At 42.5% G+C, this 13090-nt stretch overlaps 1 protein-coding gene across 1 annotated transcript in view; it reads left to right on the top strand.

Moving 5' to 3' along the window:
• Positions 1–13090, top strand: part of EIF2B3 (eukaryotic translation initiation factor 2B subunit gamma) — a 99395-nt gene that overhangs the window by 47512 nt on the left and 38793 nt on the right. The window lies entirely within an intron of this gene.

The following is a 13090-nucleotide window of genomic DNA, read 5'->3' on the forward strand; positions in this document are numbered from 1 at the left end:
TTAACATCATTCATATTTTTCTGCTTTAAATATCATCACGCATACTTTGATCTGAAACTGAACTTGGATATATTTTCGTAATACCCTACAGGCATTCCTCTAACAAGGTGTATGACATTGCATAGAGTGCATTGTAGAATTTCTGATATATTTTCTGCACATTTGGTCCATGTGCACATTTCTGCTCCTGTTTACATCCCAAACTGAGCTTCCCTTGCAGTAACTATCTTTGAAACAAACAAATGAACAAAAAAAACCTTTTGATGTATCTCCTTCTTGAAGTTATACGCAACAATCTTCATTTTGCAAGGTAGTCTCTTCTAAACCATTTAAGGTTGCTAATCTTCCAACCTTATATTAGCAAGGAAAAGGTCTACACAAGGATCAAATAATGGACTGGAGGAAGGAACTTCTTAATCAAAAGGAAGTCAGTGGCACCAGTACTAAAATATACAGGAGGAATCAACGATGACGTCTTTATTATTATTTCAAGGCATTTGCAATTCAAAGGAAATATGTGGTGAGGGTAGCAGCATTTACAAAAATGAGATGCAACCTTCTACTTTCCACAGCTTTTAAAGCAGCCATTTGTATAATTAAGAAAAGACATTTTCTTTAGAAGACATACCTGTGTAATTACCAACAAGTTCCTTTCTGCAGTCCTGGTAACTGCAAGTTCTGATCTTCCTGGATAGAAGCAGAAAGCCAAAACGAACTTTGTATCCCTGTTGTTCTGCCTTCACACCCGACAGGCAAGTGTACCCCTATTTTTCAGGCAGTGCCTCTTGTTAACGCTGAGTTGGAGAGGAATAGTGGAGGCCAGAGACACAGTGCCTGTTTGTATGCCACTGAGTTACTAAAATAAAGTGTATAAAGCTTATATTTATGACTACAACTTCCATAATTCCTTATGCTGACTAGCGGATTCTGGGAGCTGTAGTCCAAAACTATCTTAAGGTCTGCCTTATGCTCTCTTTCAAAAATGCAGCATGAAATCATGACTTTTCAGGAGCTGCCGAATTTCACATTTCACAGTCCTGGATGACATGAGCAAAATTAAGAAGGAAGGCTACAGAACTCCTTTGGGTTAACAGGGAAACATCTATAGGACTTCTGTTCTCTGGAATAAATCAAATATAAAGCAAGTTTACTCAGCATGAATGCCAGGTAATTAACTCTAATTGAGAAGACTAAAACAAGTTTCGTAGACACTTGAAATTAAAGCCAAAGCCTTCAGCCTGTGTTTTTATATCACTTGTAACTCCATGCTCAAAAGCAGGAGCAGCAGATTATGACACTCAGGCAACAATCTTTGTGCCATTTTAGTGAAGCATAATATGCTTTTAATTTTTCTTCAATCATATCTGTTGAGTCTTCTTTGTTCACTAATAACATGGATATATTTTCATTCCATTTGTCTATGTGTTGTTTTGTTCATCTGTGAATCCTTCCCCTCCCTAAATAAACCTTGCATATGGACTCTCATTGATACATCCTGTATTTGTAACTTGTGGTGTTTCAACTGAAGTGGAGACCACCCACTTAGAGGGAGACAAATATCCATTTATGGAAGAAGAGAGTGATGCAAGCTATGATAGTTTTTCAGGAAAAAGTTAGTGCATTTGTCTTAAAGTGGAGCAGTACAAAGCTTGAGTCCAAGGACTTAAACTTTCAGTGCCACCTGGTATATTTATTGCTGTAATTGAAGCAAGATGTCTCCCTGACTACCCACATCCATTTGAAATAAAATCCGAAGAGTTCGCAATTTTAGGAGGTATTCCTTTATTTTAAAAAATTAAAACAAACTAGTAAACGTGGACTAGACAATACTGTTAGGTGGATTTTCAATTGGTTAAGAGTACTCACTAATGATTCTTCTTTATCCTGGAAAGAAGTGACTAGTAGAGTGCCACAGGGCTCTGTCCTAAACCCAGTGCTGTTCAACATCTTTATGAACGACTTGTTGAAGGTTTAGAGGGCATGCTTATCAAGTTTGCAGATGACACTAAATTGGGGGGAGGGAGGAGAAATAGATAAAACTTCAGAAGACAGGATCAGAATTCAAAACAACATTAGCATATAATAGACTTGGGCTAAAACTAACAAAATGGAGGGGTTTTTTAATTTAAAAGTTTTTATTGAGTTGATTAAATTATAGGTAATCAGGTACACATGATGTTGTTGTTGTTCATTCGTTCAGTCGTCTCCGACTCTTCGTGACCTCATGGACCAGCCCACGCCAGAGCTCCCTGTCGGCCGTCACCACCCCCAGCTCCTTCATGGTCAGTCCAATCACTTCAAGGATGCCATCCATCCATATTGCCCTTGGTCGGCCCCTCTTCCTTTTGCCTTCCACTTTCCCCAGCATAATTGTCTTCCCCAGGCTTTGCTGTCTCCTCATGATGTGGCCAAAGTACTTCAACTTTGTCTCTAGTATCCTTCCCTCCAATGAGCATCCGGGCTTTATTTCCTGGAGGATGGACTGGTTGGATCTTCTCGCAGTCCAAGGCACTCTCAGAACTTTCCTCCAACACCATAGTTCAAAAGCATCTATCTTCCTTCGCTCAGCCTTCCCTAAGGTCCAGCTCTCACATCCGTAGGTGACTACAGGGAATACCATGGCTTTGACTATGCGGATCTTTGTTGCCAGTGTGATGTCTCTAATCTTTACAATTTTATCGAGATTGGACATTGCTCTCCTCCCAAGAAGTAATTCTCTTCTGATTTCCTGGCCACAGTCTGCATCTGCAGTAATCTTTGCACCTAGAAATACAAAGTCTGTCACGGCCTCCACATTTTCTCCCTCTATTTCCCTGTTGTCAATCGTTCTTGTTGCCATAATCTTGTTTTTTTTATGTTTAGCTGCAACCCAGCTTTTGCGCTTTCTTCTTTCACCTTGATTAGAAGGCTCCTCAGCTCCTTCTCGCTTTCGGCCATCAGAGTGGTGTCATCTGCATATCTGAGGTTGTTAATGTTTCTTCCAGCAATTTTCACCCCAGCTTGGCATTCATTAAGCCCCGCACATCGCATGATGTGTTCTGCATACAAATTTAAAAGGTTGGGTGAGAGTATGCATCCTTGCCGTACGCCTTTCCCAATCTTGAACCAGTCTGTTGTTCCGTGGTCAGTTCTTACTGTTGCTACTTGGTCCTTGTACAGATTCCTCAGGAGAGAGACAAGGTGATTTGGTATGCCCATCAGATTTTCAATTTCTCCAAACAAGTACATTGCAATATTCTAACAGTTTTTCCTCCTGCCCCCCATTACAACAAAACTGATAATATTAATTTCAACAAGGAGAATGTAGGCAGAAAACTTAGGCAGAAAAAATGAAATGCACAGATACAGGATGGATTACACCTGGCATAACAATAATACATAAGAAAAAGATCTTGGGAGTCTTGTAGACAGCAAGTAGAACACGAGCAAACAATATGATGCAGCAGCTAAAAATGCCAATGGAATTTTGGGCTGTATCAAAATGATTATAGTGTTTACATAAAGGGAAGTAATGGTGCCCCTCCTATTCTACTTTGGTCAGAACTCACCTGGAATACTGTGTCCAGTTTTGGGCACCACAATTCAAGAGGGATATTGACAAGCTGTCCAGAAGAGAGCAACTAAGACGATCAAAGGTCTGGAGACCTTGTACTGTGAAGAATGGTTTAAAGAGCTGGGTATGTTTAGCTGGTGGAAGAGGAGGTTGACATGATCACCGTGTTTAAGTATTTGAAACGAAGGAAGAAGGAGCAGGTTTGTTTTCTGCGGCCCTGGAGACTAGGACTAGGAGCAATAGGTTCAAATTACAGGAAAGGAGATTCCACCTGAACATGAGGAAGAACTTCCTGACTATAAGAACTGTTCAGCAGTGGAACTCTCTTCCTTGGGGTGTGATGGAAGCTTTTTCTTTGGAGGCTTTTAAACAGAGGCTGGATGGCTATCTGTCAGGGTTACTTTGATTGTGCTTTTCCTGCATAGGAGGGGGTTGGACTGAATGGCCCATGTGGTTGCTTCCAAATCTTTGATTCTAAAATCGTGAATGTGGTGCTCCAGGCAGGTGACACACCTAAGATATTATATTTTCATTCAATAGTCAGTGAAGGAAGATAGGACATTGTCCAAAATACTCCTACGTGCAAGATGTTCCTTTAGTGTAACACATTAAAATGGTAAACGAGCTTGTCTTCCGTTTATGTTTTAATCTTTAATGCTGAACTGCTTTATTAGACATGTTTGTTCCAGTGACTGACATACAACATTGCAATCACAGCTGTGGGATTGCACTATGTGCCCTATGTCCACTATGTAGGACATAGTGCAAAGAGTAATTAGAAGAGCCCTCTGTTGCTTATATGAGACAGCTTAGTTTGGAGTGTGTCAAGAGTAATCAATAGCGCATGAGACACCAATTGGAAGCAAAGTGTATTTTTTCAGCTTTCTTCTCTTACTATTTATGTGACTGTGTCACCAACCTGACTTTACATTTTTACCATGTTTTTCAAAACAGCAGCAAAAATCTGATCAACAACATTTGCAAAGTAAACATTTAGTTTCAGAAGGTATTTTTCTGGAATCTTTTGACCAGGAAGGAAATAACTGAAAAATATTTCTTCCCAGTGGACCATAAGCTAATTTTGTTTTAAAAAAACATCTTGTAGAATGCTTGGTTTCCATAAAATAAGAGTGCCTTCAGTATACAAAGTGATAGGAGGAATTGTTTGTACTTTCAGGCTTATAACTACTTTTGCTAACCATATACGATTCAAACCTCTTTGGTTTTAAAGTTATCTGCAATCTCTTTTCATATAAATATGTTGTTTTATCTCCTGTTCTTAGGCCTTAGCCTTTTTTTTCAGGCTCTTAGCATGATGGTTTGGATTTTAACAGACGTCATTTAATTATTTATCCAGAGTTTTTAAGAAACTTTAAGATGCAAACCATAGATCACATTGGCAGCCAACATTGGTAGCTGACACTCCATATCCACAGAATCTGCATCTACTGATTCCACCATTCATGACTTGAAAATATTCCAAGGGATAACATTTTACTATGCCGTTGTATATAATAGGACTTGAGCATTTACTGGTTTAGGTATCTATGGGGGAAACTAAACACCACTAGATACCAGGTTCCCACTGTATACTCTTTCTGAATTGTTCTCTTCTCTCTCAGCTATACTGTGCAGAGAGAGCTCCAAGCAATTTATAGAATTTTGAATAGAAGAGTTGCAATCTCATTTATGCAAATTATAATCTCAGTTACTTTATTTGTGTACTTACATATATTTATATTCCACTTACTTACTTACTTACTTAGGCGATCCCTCGTTGGACGAGTAAGATGGTCTTCCATTATGGATTTCCTTGTGGGTCCGTATGTGGCTGTGGAGCCCTATTCTTGCTCTGCATCTTCTTCCGCAGTGAGGGCATTGGTTTCCAGGTGGAAGGCGGTCCCGGTCGGGGTTGGCTTGACGCGCCTTCCTCCTGGCACGTTTCTCTCTTTCACCCTCCACTCGTGCCTCCTCAAATTCTGCAGCACTGCTGGTCACAGCTGTCCTCCAGCTGGAGCGCTCAAGGGCCAGGGCTTCCCAGTTCTCAGTGTCTATGCCAGAGTTTTTAAGGTTGGCTTTGAGCCCATCTTTAAATCTCTTTTCCTGTCCACCAACGTTCCGTTTTCCGTTCTTAAGTTCGGAGTAGAGCAACTGCTTTGGGAGACGGTGGTCAGGCATCCGGACAACCTGGCCGGCCCAGCGGAGTTGATGTTGGAGGACCATCGCTTCAATGCTGGTGGTCTTTGCTTCTTCCAGCACACTGACGTTTGTCCGCTTGTCTTCCCAGGAGATTTGCAGGATTTTCCGGAGGCAGCGCTGATGGAAACTTTCCAGGAGCTGCATGTGACGTCTGTAGACAGTCCACGTCTCACAGGCATATAGCAGGGTTGGGAGGACAATAGCTTTATAAACAAGCACCTTGGTATCCCTACGGATGTCCCGGTCCTCAAACACTCTCTGCTTCATTCTGGAAAATGCTGCACTTGCAGAGCTCAGGCGGTGTTGTATTTCGGCGTCGATGTTGACTTTGGTGGAGAGGTGGCTGCCAAGGTAGCGGAAATGGTCCACATTTTCTAATGTGACACCATTAAGCTGTATTACTGGCATTGGAGAGGGATTGGCTGGCGACTGCTGGAACAGCACCTTGGTTTTCTCAATGTTCAGTGACAGGCCGAGCTTCTCATATGCTTCTGCGAAGGTATTTAGAGTGGCTTGTAGATCTTCTTCTGAATGCGCACAGACGACATTGTCATCAGCATACTGGAGTTCTATAACAGCTGTTGTTGTAACCTTGGTTTTGGCTTTCAGTCTGCTGAGGTTGAATAGCTTGCCATCTGTCCGATAGATTATTTCCACTCCGGTGGGAAGCTTCCCATCAACAAGGTGAAGTATCATAGCGATGAAGATGGAGAATAGAGTTGGGGCAATAACACATCCCTGTTTGACACCTGATTCCACCTTAAATGGGTCACTTTGGGAGCCACTGCTGTCCAAGACTGTTGCCATCATGTCATCATGGAGGAGCCGCAGGATGTTCACAAATTTGTTTGGGCACCCGATTTTGTGGAGGATGGTCCAGAGAGCGCTGCGATTCACTGTGTCGAATGCCTTTGCAAGGTCGATGAATGCCATGTACAGAGGTTGGTTTTGTTCTCTGCATTTTTCTTGGAGCTGTCTTGCAGTGAAGATCATGTCCACGGTTCCTCTGGAGGGGCGGAAGCCGTTCTGGGATTCTGGGAGGGTGTCTTCTGAGAGGGGCAGAAGGCGGTTTGCAAGGATTCTTGCGAGGATTTTCCCAGCGGAGGTTAGAAGGGAGATACCTCGATAGTTTCCGCAGTCTGTTCTTTCCCCTTTTTTGGAGAGGGTGATGATGGTGGCGTCCTTGAAATCTGCTGGGATTTTCTCGGTCACCCACACTTTTTCTATGAGCTGGTGGAGTTCAGCTCAGGTCCTCCCTCTTTAAAGATTTCAGCAGGGATCCCATCTGGTCCACTGGCTTTGTTATTCTTCTGTTGGCTGATGGCATTGCTGACTTCTTCCAAACTAGGCAGTGCTGCAAGCTCGTCCCTGGTTTGTTGTTGCGGGATTTGTGAGAGGACCTCTTCGGCCACATTGGAGCTGCGGTTCAGGAGGCTTTGGTAGTGTTCTTTCCAACGTAGTGCAATTGAGTTTTGGTCCTTCTGGAGTTTGGTTCCATCTGATGAGCGTAGAGGCTGTATCCCATGGTTTCTTGGTCCATAGATGACCTTTGTGGCTTTGAAGAATCCCTGAGCATCATGGGTATCTGCCAGGTGTTGGATTTCTTCGGCCTTCTTTGTCCACCAGATGTTCTTGAGTTCTCTTGTCCTTCTTTGGACCTCAGCTTTTGCACTGGCATAGATCTTTTTCTTAGCAGCACAGTTGATGTATCTCTGCCATGCTTGGAAGGCTTTCCTTTTCTTGTCAATTAGCTGTTGGATCTCGATGTCATTTTCATCAAACCAGTCTTGATGTTTCTTGGCTTGGTATCCAATAGTTTCTTCGCAGGCTTGGATGATGGAGGTCTTCAGTTTGTTCCAATGTTCCTCGACACTTTCGGGGTGTACTGTGGGTAGATAGTCCTTGAGTGCTGTTTGGAGATGGGCTCGTCTGGAGGGCTCCTGAAGGGCTTGGGTGTTCATTTTGCGCCTTGTCTTCCTTCCTTGGAGTCTGCGCTTGGGAGCGATCTTGAGAGCCATCGAGGATCGAATTAGCCTGTGGTCAGTCCAGCAATCGTCAGCACCTGTCATGGCTCTTGTGAGGAGCACATCACGGCGGTCACTGGCGCGTGTGATTACATAGTCTAAGAGGTGCCAATGCTTTGACCGAGGGTGCTTCCATGATGTCTTGAACTTGTTTTTCTGGTGGAAGAGCGTGTTGGTGATGACAAGGTTGTGTTCCGCATATTTGGTGAGAAGCAGGATGCCATTTGAGTTGCTGTTTCCAACCCCGTCTTTTCCGATGGTTCCTGGCCACAGGTCGAAGTCTCGCCCAACTCTTGCATTGAAGTCCCCCAGGAGGATGATTTTTTCCTCCTTAGGTATCCCTGGTAGGACGTTGTCCAGCTGACAGTAGAATTTCTCCTTGATGTCTTCGTCAGCATCAAGTGTTGGTGCATAGGCACTTACGATGGTTGCCCGTTGGTTTTTGGCAAGATCGATTCGGAGGGTTGAGAGTCGTTCGTTGATGCCAGTGGGTGCTTCTGACAGATGTTTCACCAGATCATTCCTGATGGCAAAGCCAACTCCGTGCATTCTTTGGTCTTTTTCGGGCAGTCCCTTCCAGAAGAAGGTGTAGCCTCCTTTTTCTTCCTTCAGCTGTCCCTCTCCTGCTCTCCGGGTCTCCTGAAGGGCTGCTATGTCGATGTTGAAGCGTCCCAGCTCCCTTGCAATGATGGCAGTTCTGCGTTCGGGGCGTTCACTGCCACTGTTGTCCATCAGAGTCCGTACGTTCCACGTACCGAAGTTCATTTTCCTTTTTTGGCCGCAGGGTGGTGACCCCACTGGACGCGGCAGTCCAGTCAGGGATAAGTGAGGCAGACTATGTTTAGGGCACCTTTTCTAGCCCCCTCCCCATGTGGGGTGAGCAGAGTGGGTCCTCAATAGGGCTGCTCAGTCACGGATACAGCTGCCGAACTACTCAACTGCCTCGGACCTTGAGGTAGAACGACTGAGTCCGTACCCACCGCCCATGTGCCAGTCTGTGACTAGGGGCTTCCAGATTTCACAGTCCTGCCCCCGTCGCCACTCGCTGATCGCCATGGGACTTTGGTTGGTTTGTTTTTATTTTCTTTGGAAGACGCCTGTGCGTGGGTTTTTTTAATGTGTGGAGGTCAGTGCACAACTGATCAACACACAGACTTCACAGAGTGAGGTTCCACTGGTGATGTAGTTTAACACAATAACCGTGGCTTCTCAGTCTGTTGCAGCCTTCTTCCGCCTTCGCAGCCGTTGTATCATGTACCATGTTATCCTCCGCCTGCTCCGCCGTTGAGGTCTTTGGGTCTTCGGACTGTGCTTGGTCCGGAACCTCCCCCGCAGCCACTCCTGGGAGTGCACGACTCCAGTTGTTGTGCCTACAGGTTCATTGGAACGCGCAAGCCCCCTCACCATGACAAGGTGACAGTCCATCGAGGGGGTATATTCCACTTACAAGAAGCTTGAAGGGGTTGCATCAATAATTAAATATGCTTTGTATGAAGTGTGCTAATGTGCTCTGCATTAAGTCCATGAAAGGGATGCCAGGTTGACATGAACAGGGAAGATTTTTTTAAATAAATATTTTAAACATGTATTGAAAACTAAGAAGATGGAGCATGTTGAAATTCTAAGAACATTCCACATAATAGTAAACATCACACTAAATGTCCAGCTCCAAATGACTACCAAGCAGACATCAAAAGTATGTGATACTATTAGGAGAATCCTTGCAGATGATCTCAAAGACTTAATGTGTCAATAAGGAAAAATGTGGTCTTTTGCATAACCAGATCCCAAGTTGTTTAGGGCTTTTCAAGTTAATAATGAATTCTTTATGAACTTGTATGTGAACTCTTGTTTTTTGTGTTACTTTTATTCTGGAAGAGATTTCCTCCCAACATTCTTTATGCTTAATTAGAATATTTTTACATGGAAACACAGGGAATCTTAAGGGATGTGTGCAAGTGTGTTTTGCAAAAGGTTGGGTTTTTTTTCAATCTGGAAGGGACTAATAATGTTGTTGAATTTCTGTGACCAGGCAGAAAACACTATAGTGCTTCTTTCAAACCTAGTTAAAACTTTTAGAGCCGACAAAGGAAACAATGGGGTGGTTGGGCCTTGAAGTAGCATATATTATCTTGAAAGATCATGCACATGGCACATTTAAAGCTACCTGTTCAATGACAGAAATAGCATACTCACATTACATAGAATGCTTCATTCCACCTTCACTTCCAGTGGAACAATGGAATCTTTAATTTGGGGTGGGTGGGTAATATATTTTACCAGGGAGTCCTCGTACACTGATTTTCAGTTTTCAAGCTTTCTCGATTTAATCCTGAATCCCTATTCCCAAGTTACTTTTCGAAGTGTAGTTCAGGAGAGATACTTAGCAGAGAATGTTGAAGATACCTAGGTTCTAGTCATGATTGATAACATGCTATGGAACTGCTATAGTTGCATAGTGTGAATGCACCCCAAAATGCATTTTATTTTCACTGTGTGTCAATCCTTGTTGAGGTTTCTCTGCTTATTGACACACAAACAGAAAAGCACATGTCATCCTGCAAGAAGAGACACGTGCTTTATGTAAATAGCTAACACAGTCATTTGGAGTTTTTGTGTCATATGTTCTTTTGCCTGCTGTCAGTTAGATATACGATTTTAAACAAAATGAAAACGACAGAACAATTTATACAGGTGGCATTTCTAGTTTTGACCCTTGTGGCTCCTAACTGTTTCTTCTTACGCCCCAGATTAGCTCATTTCCATATATCTGAATCCAACTGTCTTTGGGTGGTTTTTATGTGTTTTGTTATTTAATTTATATCCTGTCCTTCCTTCCTGGAGTGTGGGTTTCTTGCCTCCCAGTTTTATCTTCTTTCAAATAAACTATTCCAAGGGATAGTGATGGGTATAAGGTCACAGCATGAACTATGTGACCAATGATCTCATGGCTGTGGGGAAGTTTTAGCTTGGCATTCTCCAATCCTAGGACAACATTTGTGACCATTAAATCACATTGGCTTTTATTTACTCCACAACTAAGGCAGGTACAGCTTCAGTAATATGACCATGGGACTTCATTGTGGGAAAAACTCCAGGTTTAACTAATCAAGAAGGGAGACGAAAATAAGCAGTACAAAAGTAATGTTTTGCTGAAGTTAGCAGAATTAGAAATGAAATGGATGAGTTAGTTTAGTCTTTTTTGGCCCTTAGCAGCCAGATTCAACAGCTATGTATAGAGCATTCCCTGAGCAAAGAAGTTAATCTACTTTGCAGAAAAGTTTGTAACACTTAAGCTGAAATCTTGGCTCACTTGTATTGAAAACAGCTAAGTGTCACTTTTAGTGTTGCTGGAAGTACAAGAATAAAAATCTGTGTGGGTGGTTGCAAAACTTTGCCTTTTGATAAGGCATTTCCTCTGCCTTTTCCCTTCCATCAACCGTCTTCCGAAGGTCTCCCAAGTTTGACCTTTTCTGGAGAACTGTTCCAAAAAAGGTGATTTCTCCCACCTGAGCCACAGTCTAAAATTCTTCCCATGAAGAAAAAGCTGATGAAGAAAAAGAGTTACATCCTATGAAGACTACTAAGATTACCAGGGGGGGTGTAGGGTGGGAAGCTCTGCTTCAGTTGATGGGGGTGTATTTTGTCCACAGGCTTCTGCTTGATTTGCTTTGTGGTATGTTGTACACACAGGCCCCTGCAGGTTTACATTACGATGCAGCCCAGACTAAACCAGTCCATCGTTTTGCTTTTTCCCTTTCAATGCCTTTTTATCATTCACAGTGTCACCTGTGTTTCCTGGCAAAGCCTGCAGACTGTGAGGGAGGTCTGGCAGAGCCAAACTTCTGGCTTAGTGCATGCTTTTTCTCTCTTTTCTCGCCTGCCGAAAAGATGGCTGCAAAACAGAGCTTGCTCTGTGGACACCTAAGAGAGAACACGTCAGCTGTATGGCTGGAATGTATTTTTCTGCCCTGTAAAGATCAGGTTGTATAATGAATACTTTCCTTGTGATTAAAATGCATAGAGAAACAAATTTGTTCAGGAGGAACTAAGCAAACTGCAATATTTCAAGCACTCAAAAAGTAAGCAGAATATGTGACCAATAAATGAAATGAAAAATGTTGAAATATCTGCAGCTATGGATGGGTTATTTTCCCATTCCTATTTCTTATAGATAGATCACAGCACTAAACAGTAGAAATTGTTTTGCCTCAATAACTATTAAAAGGAGAGTTTTAGGCCTGATTAGCATTTTTGCAATTATCACTTCCAATTACATCAGTCAATGCTCTCATAGTTACGATGTCAGCATTCATAACAGGATTTTCTTACAGAGTACTTCTGTAAGGAAGTAAACTTATTGGGTAATTCAGTTTTCTTATCATTTACTATTTCAGGTAACATATAAATGCATTATCATTCAACTTAGGAATTGGATGCTATATAGTTTATTGTTCTTGAGCAACAACACCTTCAATTTTGGATTAGAAAGAAAATACAGTATTGGTTTGAAGAACTGTAGTAACTAGCAGTGACAGATGATGAAGTTGTAGTCATCAGTGCTTCCATAAAGAACTCCCAATCTTTTGAAATTGGCATATTGTAGGTTTTCCGGGCTATATGGCTATGTTCTAGACTCATTCTCTCCTGATGTTTCACCTGCGTCTATGGCAGGCACCACCCAAGATTGTGAGGTCTGTTGGAAACCAGGAAAATTGGATTTATATATCTGGAATGTCCAGAGTGGGAGAAAGAACTCTTGCCTGTTGGAGCTAGGTGTGAATATTTCAGTTGGCCAGCTTGATTAGCATTTGATGGCCTGACAGTTTTTAGGTGTGGCTTGTTACTGCCTGGGGGTATCCTTTGTTGAGAGGCGATTAGCTGTCCCTGATTGTTTCTTGTCTGGAGTTCCCCTGTTTTAAAATTAAGCTTAATGTCCGACAACTGAATATGTAAATCTGGAGTAGCATCCAACTTCCTCCCCACTGCCTTTTTTTGGCATAGCATAACCTGAAAATTGATATGTGGACACAAACGTGAGCATTGCTTGGATAGCCTTTACAGCTACTGAAGCTATAGGTCTATCAGTCATAACCAATAGTCCAGCGGCATAGAATCAAATTCTGTTTTCAAAGCCAAAGTACATTGAATTTCAATAAGAAGTTTATGGACTTGTTATAAAGATTTTTAAAAGATTTTTTGTGGAACCCCTACAATGCTTTTGTGGAACTTTAGGGTTCCATGGAACAGTTTGTAAACCACTGGTCTAGACAGAGGGCCCTTCCACACAGCCTTATATCCCAGAAAAGGCAGA

This window comes from Anolis sagrei, chromosome 4 (genome assembly GCF_037176765.1).
Source record: "Anolis sagrei isolate rAnoSag1 chromosome 4, rAnoSag1.mat, whole genome shotgun sequence".
NCBI lineage: Eukaryota > Metazoa > Chordata > Lepidosauria > Squamata > Dactyloidae > Anolis > Anolis sagrei.